This window comes from Uloborus diversus, chromosome 9 (genome assembly GCF_026930045.1).
Source record: "Uloborus diversus isolate 005 chromosome 9, Udiv.v.3.1, whole genome shotgun sequence".
In the NCBI taxonomy this organism is placed as follows: Eukaryota; Metazoa; Arthropoda; class Arachnida; order Araneae; family Uloboridae; genus Uloborus; species Uloborus diversus.
This window is the reverse complement of record NC_072739.1, coordinates 62,744,700-62,759,484: the sequence shown is the minus strand read 5'-3', so window position 1 is coordinate 62,759,484 and position 14,785 is coordinate 62,744,700. Positions and strand designations below refer to the sequence as shown.

The 14,785-nt window shown below is 36.5% G+C and overlaps 1 pseudogene; it reads right to left on the bottom strand.

Annotated features, from left to right (window-relative positions):
- The window catches only part of LOC129230268 (uncharacterized), a 51,124-nt pseudogene that overhangs the window by 22,163 nt on the left and 14,176 nt on the right, over positions 1-14,785 (bottom strand).

Sequence of the window (14,785 nt, the reverse complement as noted above, 5' to 3'; positions counted from 1 at the left end):
GTCAGTACCACGGCACGAAAACTTCGAATATCCAAACCGCTGGCATTTGAAACCCCGGAGCGGATTTGGAATGTAGGTGCGAACTGGACAAGCCGGCTTTAACACGTTGCGGGAGGGCGGGTGTATTAAATGTTAGAAGGACATGTCTGGTGTTCATCATTTCACCATTACGTTTTATGGTTATCCTTTTTACTGCACTTACGTTTTGATCCTTCATTCCCTCCAAAATTTCCTCCTCGGGTGCAAAGAGAAGGTCAGGTTCGGAAATGATTCCCCGTGGAAAATTAAGAGTTTTATGTTCTGAAGCAGTTACGAGATATATGAACCAATTTGTTTGATAGCCATTTTAGAGTTAATTTATTTTGAATCTTTGATTTCAACTAAAAGTTCACCACTGCGTAGTTTTTTTACAGACTGGTATTCTTCTATTAAGTGAGTTAGTGCTTTATTAATCAAAAAGGGGGAAACTTTACTTAAATTTAGGTTTGGGTCATTGCGAGTAAGTATAAAAAACTTAGCAGTGCTTGACAAAACGTTCTGACGTTCCACACAAGGGGGAGAAGTGTTCGTGTTTCATCCATAAACGAAAGAGAGAACTGAGGCGAAAAGATGAATCCAGCCCATGTGTAGTAGGGTGTCCCGAAAATTTTTTTTTCCGTTTTTCTTAAGGCAAGACCTCTCAAAATTTGCGAAATAGTTCGTAAATTACAAAAATAATTTAAAAAATAGAATAAAACTATATCTTCAGGGCTCTACCGATCGTCAAAGTTTTGAAAAATTGTCATTTTTATGGCAACTGAAAAAGAGGTAATGTGAATAAAGTTATAAATTTACTATGAAATAAAAGCTCGACAGCTGAAATAAAAAGATCGTGATTCGTAATATCAACACGAACAGAAAAAAAAAATATGGTGATTACAACTGTAAATGCCTATATGGGAATAATCCCCATTTCCGCAGTAGAATCGTCCACGAAGCTTGGCGCCACGTCTCGATTTGCATGCAACAATATGTTACTGACGACTTCGACTTTGTTTGGTTTCAACTTGCTAATTCCTTTTACTTGTTTCGAGGGCTTTCTTGGCTTGACTCACGGGTGTTTTCTTCGTAGCCAAAGTAATTTTAATGCTATAAAAGTACAGTTGCAATTGTTAGTGTTATATGCCGATTCTGTTAGTTTTAAGTAATGAGTTCGAGACGTAGTGAGACTACTTGTGCTATACTGGGACCCTACAAGGAACTTGATGATCGGCAGCTACCTACTGTAAAAGACGTCATAAAATTTATTTTATTTGTCAAGAGCGAACAGAAATGTATACATAATGGAAAGGACCCTTCCAGTTCAGGTATATATACAATTGTTTCTGAAAAATCAACAGTATTTGGACAAAAGCTTCAATTCCAATCGTAACTAAGGAACGAGTAATTTAATTATTAAAATTCTATTTCGAAAAGTACGTCAATTTGAAACGATACCCCAGAAGCAAACGAAGTGATAGTTTTGAAAATAAACTGAAGTGCTTTTTAGAGTCATCTGAGAAGCTCTTCGACGTTGCGGCTTGTAAGTGCCTTGTATTTGAGTCTTGTTCCTGTTTAAAACCTAAAAAAGTTCCCATCAATGAGAGAAGTTTCTTGTTGGATCAAAGAAATGACAGGAAAATGGTGATAAGAGGTGTTGATAAGAAAGAAACAGCTAGATTAATGAAACAACAGCAGAGAAAACTTGAAAGGGCAGCAAAAAAGTCTTCTACTGAAAATAACGATTCTGTCTCAGCAAATTTTGATGACGATTCGATGCGTGAATTTTCTCCAGAAACGTATCCCATAACAGAGGACAAAAGGACAAATAGGAATACACTGATCTTGAGAACAGTTGCTAAGGTCTGTGATAGATACGGTTTGTCGACGCGATCTGCTGCTGCTGTTGCTTCTGCAGTTTTAGCTGATGTCGGCTTGGTTTCAAAAGAAGATTTAACTCTAGTTGTTGATAAAAACAAAATCCACAGAGCTGTAGCTAAAGCTCGGAAAGAAGCTTCCAAAGATATTGGAAGTATTGTTATAAAAAGCATTTACTTTGATGGACGTAAAGACAAGACTCTGATAAATGAGAAAATAGGAGCTCGTTACCATCGCAAAGAAATTTTAGAAGAGCACATCTCAATTTTAGCAGAACCCGGATCAATTTATCTGGGACACACAACGCCAAGTCGTGGCACTGCAAAGGCAATTCTAACTTCGATTACAGCTCTATTAGAAGGTCAATGCTTGAATTTAGAAGACGTGATTTGCGTTGGATGTGACGGAACTGCAATAAACACCGGTTGGAAGGGCGGCGTGATTCAATATTTAGAGGAGTATTTGGAAAGACCATTGCAATGGTGTGTGTGTATGCTTCATGCCAACGAATTACCCCTTCGTCATTTATTCTTGACCTTAGATGGTTGCACTTTGGGTCCTAAAGAATATTCCGGACCTATTGGAAAACAGTTAGCTGGTTGTGAAAATAAAATGACATTGTCTTTTTGCGCGGTGGATGGTAATTTGCCTAATTTGCCGAAAAATGTGGTTGATGAACTAAGCACGGATCAAAAATATCTTTATGAGATTTGTCAAGCTGTATCAACTGGTTTCTGTAGTCCTGAGCTGGCAAATCGCCAACCTGGAAAAATGGCGCACTCGAGATGGCTTACTTCTGCTAATCGTATACTCAGACTTTATGTAAGTACTCTTAATCCAACAGAAAATTTGCGATTACTTGTTAACTACGTGGTTAAAGTGTACGCTCCAGTTTGGTTCTTAATCAAGCAAAAGTCATCTTTTAAGGAAGCAGCCAAACATCTTTTTCAAATGATTGTGTACTCTCGATTTTTACCCGAAAACTTGAAATCTGTTGTGTATTCTGTTATCGAAAGAAATGCTTTTTTTGCGCACCCAGAAAACCTGCTGGTCAGTATCTTTGATGATAGGGAGCACATTCGGGAGTTAGCATTACGAAGCTAGAGAGGCTGAAAGTAGCACTAAACGCAGAATATTTAAAACACCAAAAATGAACTTCTCTGCTAAAGATTATACGTAAATAATATTCTGGCAAGAGTGTCAGGTTACGGCACCACCGGTTCTTCGACATATTTCTAACGAGAACCTTCAAATTATGGCAAAAGATAATAGCTTGGAAATCGTTGACTTTCCTTGCCACTCACAATCTGTGGAAAGATTGTGAAGCTTGTGTTATTAGTTTAACACAGGCTTCACAAAGTGTTACTAACGCTACTTCTAGAGATGGCTTCGTTAGAACCAGGTTGCAATCTCGCGCAGAAATGCCAAATTTTGGACACAAAAATAAGTTTAAATTCTAAACTTTTGTCATTATTTATAATCTGTAGTTTGTTTATTTTGTTTTCTTGTGCTTTGTTTCATTAGTCTCTTAAATAAAATGCTTTCTAAACTTTATTTTTGTATTTTTTAAATCATATCGTTTAGGTCTGTCAAAAATGTAAAATATGCAAAACTTCAAAGAGCGGTAGATCCCTCAAGATGACACGCAATTCCATTTTTTTTTACCTTTTTCGTGATCTGTGAAAAATGTCGCAAATTTTGACACCTCTTGTGATAGTGTAGCTCAATTTTTTTTTTCTCATATATGGACGGGACACCCTAATGTGTAGCCCCCCTACACAGAGGTAAGGCTGCGTACGACAGGGTTCGCTGCTATCCCTGAAGTCTCCTGTTTGGGGCACTGACTATCCCCGGTACCACGCAGCCATCGGCACGGTTGACATACCTTGGCTTGGGGATTTTTGTCCGAATTGGTAAGTAGAAGGAAGGGAACAAAAGTCCCTTCCCCCGGACATTCTGTTTCAGCAACTGGGGGTTCACTACTCCTCCCAAGAACTCGCCCCGAACTCACCACACCGCAAGCCCCCCCCCCCCACCCACCACGACAAGGTAAACGGACATGGGGGGGGGGGGGTAATTAACTTGTGCAGGGATTTTGTGTAGTTAGTAATTTGATTTCGGTAAAAATTTTTGTGGAGGTTTAGCTTTATTGAATTGTTTATGTGTTGGTTTGGGCGAGTTAAGTAAATTAGTGCTAGTTGTTGTGCATATTTGAAGATCTGTTTGTGTGCTTATGGAATTGAATACTTTTTTACTGCAGCAGATTATGAGAGTTCAGCTGTAGGGTTACGAGACTGGACACTTTTTCTCGCGTCTAAATATGTTTTTTTTTTTTTTTTTTTTTTGAGTGGTTTTGATAACTTGTATCACTTTTTCGGAGATCCATTTAGGGCACTTTCTAGAGTAAGAAAGATGGTTAGTTTTTGCAGTTGACGATCTTAATTATTTTGAGCATTTATTGCTGTCGTGGCCGGGCTCAGCACATCTGGCACAAGTTTCTATACCACGGCATGACACCTTGGAATGTCCATAACGCTGGCACTTAAAGCACCGTAGCGGGTTAGGAATGTATGGTCTAACAGGGCATGAGAGATAACCAGCTTTGACACGTGGAAGGAGGATAGGCGTACTAAAGGTCAGAATGGCATGTTTTGTATTCTGCATTACGCCATTGCGTTTAGTAGTGATCCTCTTCAATCCACTTACGTGTTGGTCCTTCATTTCATCTAGAATTTCCTTCTCTGGTGTGATAATAGCTAGTATTAGTTGAACTTTAGGGTGTTTTATTTTGTACTAAATGTTTGACAGTGCGTGGTTTTTTTTTTTACTAATAAAAAATCGCCAATGAGATTTTGTTTATTAAAAATGGAGAAACAGCAGTAAAAAGATTTTCGTTCCTTTTGATAACAAAAATTTTTGCTGAGTTAAGGTAATCAGCCTGATGCTCCCCACGTGGGGGAGAAATGTCTTTTGTTTGATTTAGTTTAAGAATGGACCGGAGAACTGAGGGGAAAAAACTGGGGTCTAGCCTGGTGTAGCCCACCTGCACAGGGGTAAGGCTGATACACCAGGGTTCGCCTGCTATTCCTGACGTCAACCGTTTGAGGCACCGACTAACCCAGCTACGACGCAACCATCGGCATGGTAGAGACACCTTGGCTTAGGGGGTTTTGTCCAAATTTGTTAAGTGTGATGAGGGAAGAAAGGGGAAAGGGAACAAAAGTCCCTCCTTGCCGATATTCTGTTTGAGCAACTCGGGGTTCACTACTCCCTCCGCCCAAGAGCTCGCCCCGAACTTACCACACCGCACCCCCCCCCACGACAAGGTAAACGTACACGGGGGGGGGGGCAAATATATTTTAAATCACAAGCTACAGTAGACACAAAAAAATTTTTTTTATTAATTTCAAATGAAATAATTTGAAATTTTGTCAGTGCATATTTATGTTCAAACTCGACCTGAAGAAAAAAAATTTGGAGCAAAAAATTCAGTAGTTTTTAAAATAATTAAAATTTTGAATTTAAATAAAATTAAAATGCTTCGGACGTTTTAATTTTTACAAAACTTTCAATTTTTTTCTTTGTTTCTAATCTTAAGACAATTTTTAATAAATATTGGGAAACACCGACATGAGTCATAAGTTAGTTAACAAGAAATTAGCAATAATGTACCCTTTAACTGAATTTTGAGCAAAAATATGATATTTTCTGTAAAAAAAGTAAAATATCATCCTTCGCACAATTCAAATCATATACATGTTTTCCAATATATTTTACTACTAATATTAGGAGAAAATATAACGAATTTCATAGCTGTATTATAAAAATTGAGACGTCCGGAGCATTTTGAATTTCTAGTTAGCCATTTTTTTAATTTCGAGAAAAACAGCTTTTTACATTTCAACAGGTTATAAGTGAAAAAACAGATGTATAAAACTAAATCTAATTTAACAAAAGAGAATTTGGCTATTGATAAAAGGTTAAAATGCTCCAGCACAATAAGTAGAATCTTTTTTTACTGATTTCCCTTTTCCCCACATTATTTTTTTGAATCGCACGTCTGTGGGCTCGTCTTTTAGCTATCGTCATTGAAAAGCTAGAATTCTAAGACGAATCACCATTTGCCTCAAGGAATTTGGCATATCCTAAATTATGCTTTTCAATGGCAACCGTAACAACCAATTCCAATCGTCTCATGGACACAAATACCTCTTTTGGACATTAGCGCCAAATGCAACTGTGCAAACTTTCGCTCCTATTCTGAGTTTTACCATCGACGCATCTGTCTAAAATAGCATCAGACGCTAATCGCTGATAAACAGGCATGGTTTTTTCCACTACTTATGGCGTCAAGAACGTTTTCATAACACTGTGGGATTGGGGTATTTCCCCCTTTGAAATCTCTCTTTGGAAGAAACACCACGATGTTTCCCCACTGGGACACTTAGTATGCCGCGGTTCTTTGTCCGTTGACGAGCAATGCAACATTCTCGTATATGTTGCAGTTTTCATGCTCTGCGTGTTTGGTACATTGTCTTTGATTGCCTTCCTGTAATAGTTTTGTAGCTTGACTATGTTTTTTTTTTCAGTCAAGTTGCCTTTCTTTTTTCCACCAAGTGTCACTTTTCTAGCTCGCCACTCCTTCACTTTATTTCTCAAGGACGTGCCCAATCTCTTTGCAATATGGTTGACACTCCGCCTTTTCAATTTTAAAATCTATTCCATATATTGCATAGTTTTAGAGTCCCCATCGCTTAAGACCGACACGTATCCCATACCGCAATCGCTTATCGAACGCTTCCACATTATAAGCGCAGCATGCATTTCCATTACTCCGCTGGAGCCATCGAAATTTTTCTCGCTTTCATTAGAATTCCCTTCTTTCCAAATGTGGAACTCTGGTGTATTTGCTCCCAATTATTTTGCGGTCATTTCACAAGTGTGACAGTACTTTGCAAGTACTTCGAAGTCGAGGCCACTCAGCACATCGATAACAATACCTAAACAAAGATTAGATGTGTGTCCTCGTTTCTGCCACGTACTATCGTACGAAACAGTGACATCAATGACCGCTGAATTGAGAGCGCTATCCACTTTTAGGTGGGCTTAGCTTACTACATCTCGAGACATCTGTAAGTCTTTCTTTCATTTCTTTATTTTTTAGTGACAGCTTCTGCATGCATTTCGCAAATGTTCTTTTGTCCATAGTGATCCCACACAAAAGCAGGTAAGGGTGTATGCAAGCAAAAAAGAATTAATTGTTGAAAGAATATAAAAAATAGCATGTCTGGTTAAAAAGGGGAAAATGAGAAAAGAAAACGTGGGAAATCATGGATCTGAGTAAGAATATCATGCTAATTAATATTATTCAGATGTTTGCCATTCTAATCCTAAGGATTTGGCCAGCACACTAGCAATAACAGCCAGATTGTTTTATAATGCTTAGTTGGTTTTTGAAAATTCCTGTCTTTTTAACTCATTTCCAAGTTACTGTTCATTTTTTTATGTTTACGTTCATTTCCGACTGAGTCACCATAACCTGACTGTCCTCGTTCGCATTCAAGTTTATTGTCTCTGCACTTTTCTTATTCCGATACTCTTGAACACGCTGCTTTGAGGATCCCAAATAAAACGCAAAAATTTGTTACTTCACATAAAGTAGCTCCTTCAAGTTTTGAAATTTTTAATTTTAAGGAACATTTAGCACTATAAAATGAAACTATTCAATTTAGATGTCTAAATCTGATAAATCGTTTTTTTATATAAAATGAAAAATACACACAACTTAGGTTGCCCAGATTGGATAATTTTAGCCACATCTCACAACAATGAATAGCAGTTGTTTATCTGACCGAGACAAATGATTACTACTATATAAAGTACCATATCCAGATGGGTCTATTTCCCAGACATTTTTCAACAATAAACATCTTTCCATTTTTGGAAAAATAAATAAATAAATAAAAATAATATAGAATCGTGTCAACTGTGGCAATAAAGAGAAAAAATAAATGGAGCATTGAATGATTTCCCGCAATTAATGTGTTTTTTTTTTTTTTTGGAAAAAAAAAACCTAAAATAAAATACACGATTGTGATGCAACGAATTCTAATTTGGCCGAAAACCGATTTTTGTCTAAAAGCATGAGACTATGTATTTGAAGAACACGTTTGTACATTAGACAGCTTAAAATACTGTATTACAAAATAAAAAAAATGTTTTTGAGCAAATTATTTTTTAAAAGCATTAGTACTAACTTTGAAAATAATTGGCCTTAATCTGGAGAAAGAGAAGGAGGGAAAAGGTTTTTGGAACACTTTCTAAAGATAAGAGCTTAAGATCTTTATATCTCAGCTTTTGAAACAGCAATATCTTTCTACACTGAAGAGCCAAAAAAACTGGTACACCTGCTTAATATCGTGTAGGGCCTCCGCGAGCACGCAGAAGTGTCGCAACACGACGTGGCATGGACTCGATTAATGTCTGTAGTAGTGCTGGATCCAATTGACACCATGAATCCTGCAAGGCTGTCCATAATTCGCTAAGAGTACGAGGAGGGGGAGATCTCTTCTGAACATCACGTTGCAAAGCATCCCAAATATGCTCAATAATGTTCATGTCTGGAGATTTAGGTGGCCAGCGGAGCTGTTTAAAGTCAGAAGAATGTTCCTGGAGCCACTCTGCAGCAAATTTGGACGTTTGGGCTGTCGCATTGTCCTGCTGGAATAGCCCAAGTCCGTCGGAATGCACAATGGTCATGAATGGGTGCAAGTGATTAGACAGGATGCTTACGTACGTGGCACCTGTCACAGACACATCAAGACGTATCAGTGGTCCCATATCAGCCCCACTGCACACACCCCATACCATCACAGAGCCTTCACCAGCTTGAACAGTCCCCTGTTGACATGCAGGGTCCATGGATTCATGGGGTGTTCTCCAAACCCGTACGCGTCCATCCGCTCGATACAGTTGAAAACGAGACTCATCAGACCAGGCAACGTGCTTCCAGTCTTCAACAGTCCAGTGCTGGTGTTCACGGGCCCAGGCGAGGCGCAAAGCTTTGTGTCGAGCAGTCATCAAGGGTACACGAGTGGGTCTTCGGCTCCGAAATCCCATATTAATGATGTTTCGTTGAATTGTTCGCACGCTGACACTTGTTGATGGCCCAGCGTTGAAATCTGCAGCAATTTGCGGAAGGGTTGCTTTTCTGTCACGTTTAATGATGTTTCGCAATCTTCGTTGGTCCCGTTCATTCACGATCATTTTTCGGGCGCAGCGATGTCGAAGACTGGATGTTTTACCGGAATCTTTATATTCACGGTACACTCGTGAAATTGTCGTACGGGAAAATCCAAATTTCTCCTCTACCTCGGAGATGCTATGTCCCATTTCTCGTGCGCCGACTATAACACCACGTTCAAACTCACTTAAATCGTAATAACCTGCCATTGTATCAGCAGTAACCGATCTAACAACTGTGTCAGACTCTTGTTGTCTTATATAGTCGTTGCCGACCACCGCGCCGTATTCTGATTGGTTCCATATCAATTTATTTGCATACGCATGCCTATACCAGTTTTTTTGGCTCTTCAGTGTACTAGAATTATCTTTTCACCATCCTACTCAAATAAATAAGAGGGGGGAAAAAAATAAGGAACCTGAATTGTGTTGTAAAGTTTTCAGATATTTGGTGCTCATTTCTTAATCATTAACGTATATTTTTATCTTCTAATTAAGTCACTGATTAATCCTACTCACCTTATTTAAAGAATTTAATTTTCTTTTAAACCTGCAATGAAAAAAAAAAAACTTATGAAAGGGATCCAAAAAAGAAGCTTTTTTGAATAAACTCTCAAGAACTTCCTCTTTCCACAATGAAATAATATTTTTTTACTTTCAAAATCTGTTCTTTTGACACCCTACCAACACTTATTCTGTAGCTATCCCAACCCCTTTCAACTAATGGACTGGCTCAATCTGATATATGTAAATATTACATTCACAGTTCACCATTATAATTATATTTGGTTACTATATATAAATTTTTAATTTATTTTGAAAATCATGATTTTGTGCCTCTATAATGGAATGCAAAGTAACAACAGGCGAAATGCTTATTTTTCCCTTGTCAAGGCTTTGTAAAAATGCTGATCATTTTGAAAAGCAATTTAAACTAATTTAAGAAAAATCATATCCTATTTTATCATGAAATAGAACTTAATTATGTTTGAATACTAAAACTTCGTGAAGCTTAATTGAGGTGTATGAGTAATGTATAATTGATAGTTCTGCCTCAGCCAGCGGAGTGCGGAGGTACCTCCGCCTGTCAGGCGTTTATCGAGCTGAGTTGAGTTATTTAGGCCTCAGTCTTTTTTCGAGCTCCGTTGAGTTGTTTTTGCCTTAGTTTTTCGAGATGAGTTGAGCTCTTTTTAAAAAAATTATACTTTTTGAATGGCAAGTTTTTAAAAAGTTTATAGTTTTTGAATGGCAACGATTGGTTGTCATAGCAACCAATGTGTAGCGCCCCCTAGCGGAGATTAATGGAACTACTATGAAACTTAATATTAGGAAAAGCGATTTTTTTTAAATAAAAAGTTTATAACTTTGGAATGGCAACCCCGTTTCTTATGAAAAGCTTAATTTTTATGATGGCAACTTAAGTTTTAGTTTAGAAATTTGATGAAATGTAAGAACTTGTTGCGCCATTTATATAAAGAAAATGGAACTTTTTTGAAGTAATGTTAATTTTGTGAATTCAAAGTCTAAACATGTAAAAAGTTCGAAATAATTTTTTTAAGTTGATGGTCCCAACATCCATCCTTAACCGTCGCTAGGGGAACCTGCTGGCTAGGGGACTGAGTCAACTTTTTGAGGGAAGAAGTTCAGACCTCCTTGAATACGCGAAGTAGAGCCCGAGATGATTTTGCATTTGAAACTGCGTGCTACTGTTTAAACATTTTGAAATGCACATGTTATTAATTTAAATTTTTTATTGAGAGAAAACGAATCTTCATCTCATCATTTCAATTTTTTTTAAATCCTTTTCTAAGCTTTTTTTCTACCTTCTAGTTTATTACTATTATTTCTTTTAATTAAAACAGAAAAATAACATACACAACTTCGTTTAATGCTTTAAGGGGACAGTGAACCTTTAAAATTAACTTTTTTACTTTTTGAGTTATAACCTTTTTTGTGGCAGCCATACATAAGCAGCATACTTTCTGTATCAAGCTTCATTAAAAAATATTGAATATTTTTGGAGAAATTAAAATATGTTTTTAATTACGCATAATTGAAAATAGCCCTTTCGCAAATTTTTGATCACAAATAAGGTTTAGAAACAAATGTTACCGAAATGCAGTTTTCAAAACCATGTTTGGTTAGGTATTAAAAAAAAAATATTTTTATAAAAATGTACCGAAAAATGACACAGAACGTGTTATTATAACACAAAGTTTTGGATTCAAATATTAAATTATGAGTTCAATTTAGGAAACTTTTATTTAAAATACCAAAACGTACAATTATGCCAAGTGTCAAGAATGTAACGTGAAAATCTTAGCTTAAGAGACAATTCTCGTGATTCAATTTTTTGAAAAATCGCGTACTGAGAAAAATAGATATAAGGATTCGAGTCAATAAATTAATGTAAAAAATACTGAAAACTTAGTCTTGCACTATTTATATATTTTAATACAAACTATTTCAACACATTTTATGAAGTTTATAGTCATAATTTGAAACAAAATATTTATTTTAAAAAATTTATAAGTGACGCAAAATCTTTTAACTTTATGTATATTATACGACAAGTTTCTACATATTTTTTAAATGCTGAAAATTTGAATTATTCTTTTACCAATAATTTAAAATAACAATAGAGTTTAAAATGGTTATTAATTTATTATGAATTTAAACAAAATAACTTTTAAGTAATAAAGACTTATTACTAGTCGTATTCAAATTAATATGCACCGAAAAATATGTATGTAAAATTATTTCTAAAGTTCATTTAATAGATGGAAATAAATTATTTTATTTCATTCTTTGCAATACGTGGAACTCAAACATAGAAACTGGACTAAAATTTGATCGTCATATGTAGAACAATGAATGTAAAGCCTGTATGTATACATGGAAAATAATCTTATGCATCTAGACATTATTATTGGACAATTCAACAAGCATCTTACACATACCCATCTAGGTCATATCATTATTAAATCATCTGCAATAAAATGCATATACATAAAATAAACGTAGCCCATGAGGTTTGAATAAAAGTATGCAATTGACAGAACATTTCGACTTAAAATTTGTTGGCGAAAAGCAAAGCATAAAAACTTTCAGTAATATTTAAAATTCCCATTCTGGCAAGCGTCGTTGAAAGATTTAATAAAAAATGCTGTTAAAAACCACCAGCTTCATAGGTGACGCCCTCCTTTGTCAACTTTTTAGTGTTTGCTGCAGCCTTGTGAAACTTTTTCTTCATACCGATTCTTACAAGAAGCATATTACAAGAAGCATACCTATGCTTCTTGTAAGAATCGGTAGATCTTATTTCCTTTTGTTTATACCGACGGCTGTCTCTTTTGTTTGCAATGTTGACACTAATGTCGTTCTTTTTTTCATTTATAAGCTTTAGTACGCTTTCAGAACCAAAGTTAAACTGGCAGACAGCTGAGAGAACTGCCAGCTCTAAGCCTCTTTTCGAAACTAACACTTCTTTGGGACATTTGTGCCAAATGCATCCGTTCACGCTCTCATTTGCATTCTGCGTGGAACCAAAGGTGCATCTTTCCAAAAGCTCGTTGGACATCAGCCGCTGATACACCGGAAGTATCTTCTCAACAACTGATTTATTGAGATAAGTTTTCATTTGGGAGTGTTTAGGGGGGAGGAAGTTTGTTTGCTATCGCCCTCTGATAAAAAAAAACACCAGAATAAGGATCTTTTGGGACATTTCGAATGTTTTGGAGATTTGTCTGTTGACATGCAATGGTGCAGTGAAGCCATAACTGCGGTCTTCATTGCATTGACATCTGGAGCATTGTCCTTGATTGCTTTCCGATAATAGTTTTGCAAACGTCTTATGGTGTCTTCAGTTAAATTCTCCCTCTTTTTTTCTCCCAAAGTAACTCCTTTGACTTTCCACTCTTGCACTTTGGCAGATAATGCCTTATCGAGTCTCTTAGCGACATGGTTAATGCATTCCTGTTTAGTTATCGAACACTTTTCCCCATATACGTTCAACGATTCCAAATGGCTGAAAGTTTTCGAGTCTCCGTCGGAAAGCACAGAGGTGTAGCGAAATTTGTACTGTTCTAGCGAACGTTTCCACATTATTTCTGCTGCGTGCAGCTCCATACTATTTGATGAGCCGGAGTAGTTTTTCTGGCAAACATCTCGATACCCATCATACCATGCCATATACTCTGGCGTTTCACGCCCCTCTTTCAGTTGCAACACACTCTTGGCAATATTTGCTGAGCACTTCAAAATCCACAAGACAGGAGCGCATGTCGATCACAATACCGAGGCCATAGACGGACGTATGATCTCGCTTTTGCCATGTGCCATTATAGCTTACACACAGATTAATTGAGTTCTTTAACACTCTCTGGTTTTTCAGACATGTATTTTTCCTTTACAATGTCCCACGCAACTTTTAATCCCCTTTCTTTGGTTTGGGGGGTTGTTTTCGTTAGCGAGTCCAGGCAGTTAGCAAATGTTTTTCTGTCCATTGATGGCACTCCCAATATCATTGACAATATTTCTAGAGCTGCGTGTCCTTTCCCTATTGAGAGAAAAGCTTGCACCATTTTAATGTTGGTGTCAAACTTCCTGCTCAGGTTCTTTCGTTCACTGCTAAACGTCGAACCACAGACCGCGGAGCAACTCGCACATATCAGTGTCAATTTTGTAGAAAATCCATATGAATAATTCATGTCAACAGTCAAGTTTTTCTTTCCACAAGACGTGAAAGGAATGTCACATAAAAATGAATTCCACATGTTGCTGCTCATTAATGTGTATTCTTCCAATGTACCTGTATGTGGTGCTCTGAAGTCTCCTTCTGCATTACAAGATGTAGAAGGTAAAGCATTCTCACCTTTGAGTAGCTTCGCTTGATTCGCTTTACCAGCACGAGAACGTTTGGACTGCCTTCCTTTGGGTTTACGATATCTTGAAGATATCAAATCCATAACTTCTTTATAACAAATATTAAAATAAAAGCATTATATAACAAATAATAAAACTTCTATAAAACATATATTAAAAACACAAATGTAAAAACTGCACGTGAGCAAAACTAGTTTTGAAAAGAACTTTTTTTTTTCGTAAAAAAGAAGCAAGAGATGAAGCAGCGAAATATCGAAATAGCAAAGGTAAACAAACGAATAGAAACACAGTTACAGTTAAAAGTGTTTTGCCAATAATACTAAAATAAAAAATGTAAAAAAATAAACGGTTGTAAGGCTAAAATGAAGCTCAATATCTGTGAAATTTCTGCATCCTTGGAAAATCTCATGACGTTCGACAGCAGCCAAAGGGGCGTGGCATCTTTGTTTCCTTTACAAAATCGGCTGTATCTCCTCTAAATATTAAAATTTTTAAAAAATTTTTTGCAATGTATGATTGAATGTTTGAAAAAGTAAAAAATTAAACTTTTAGAAATCTGATTTTTTGGACGAATTTCATGTTTTTGAAGGTCCACTGTCCCCTTCAAAATACTTTTTTTTCCCTTCTTATGCTCAAAATAAATTCCATGAATCTGGATTTATGTATTTCAGTAGTTGCTAACTTAATATTAACAATTATTTTTCCTCTTTTCTACTTGTTGTAACAATTTAAAATGTAGTGACAAACAAATAACTAGTAGAAA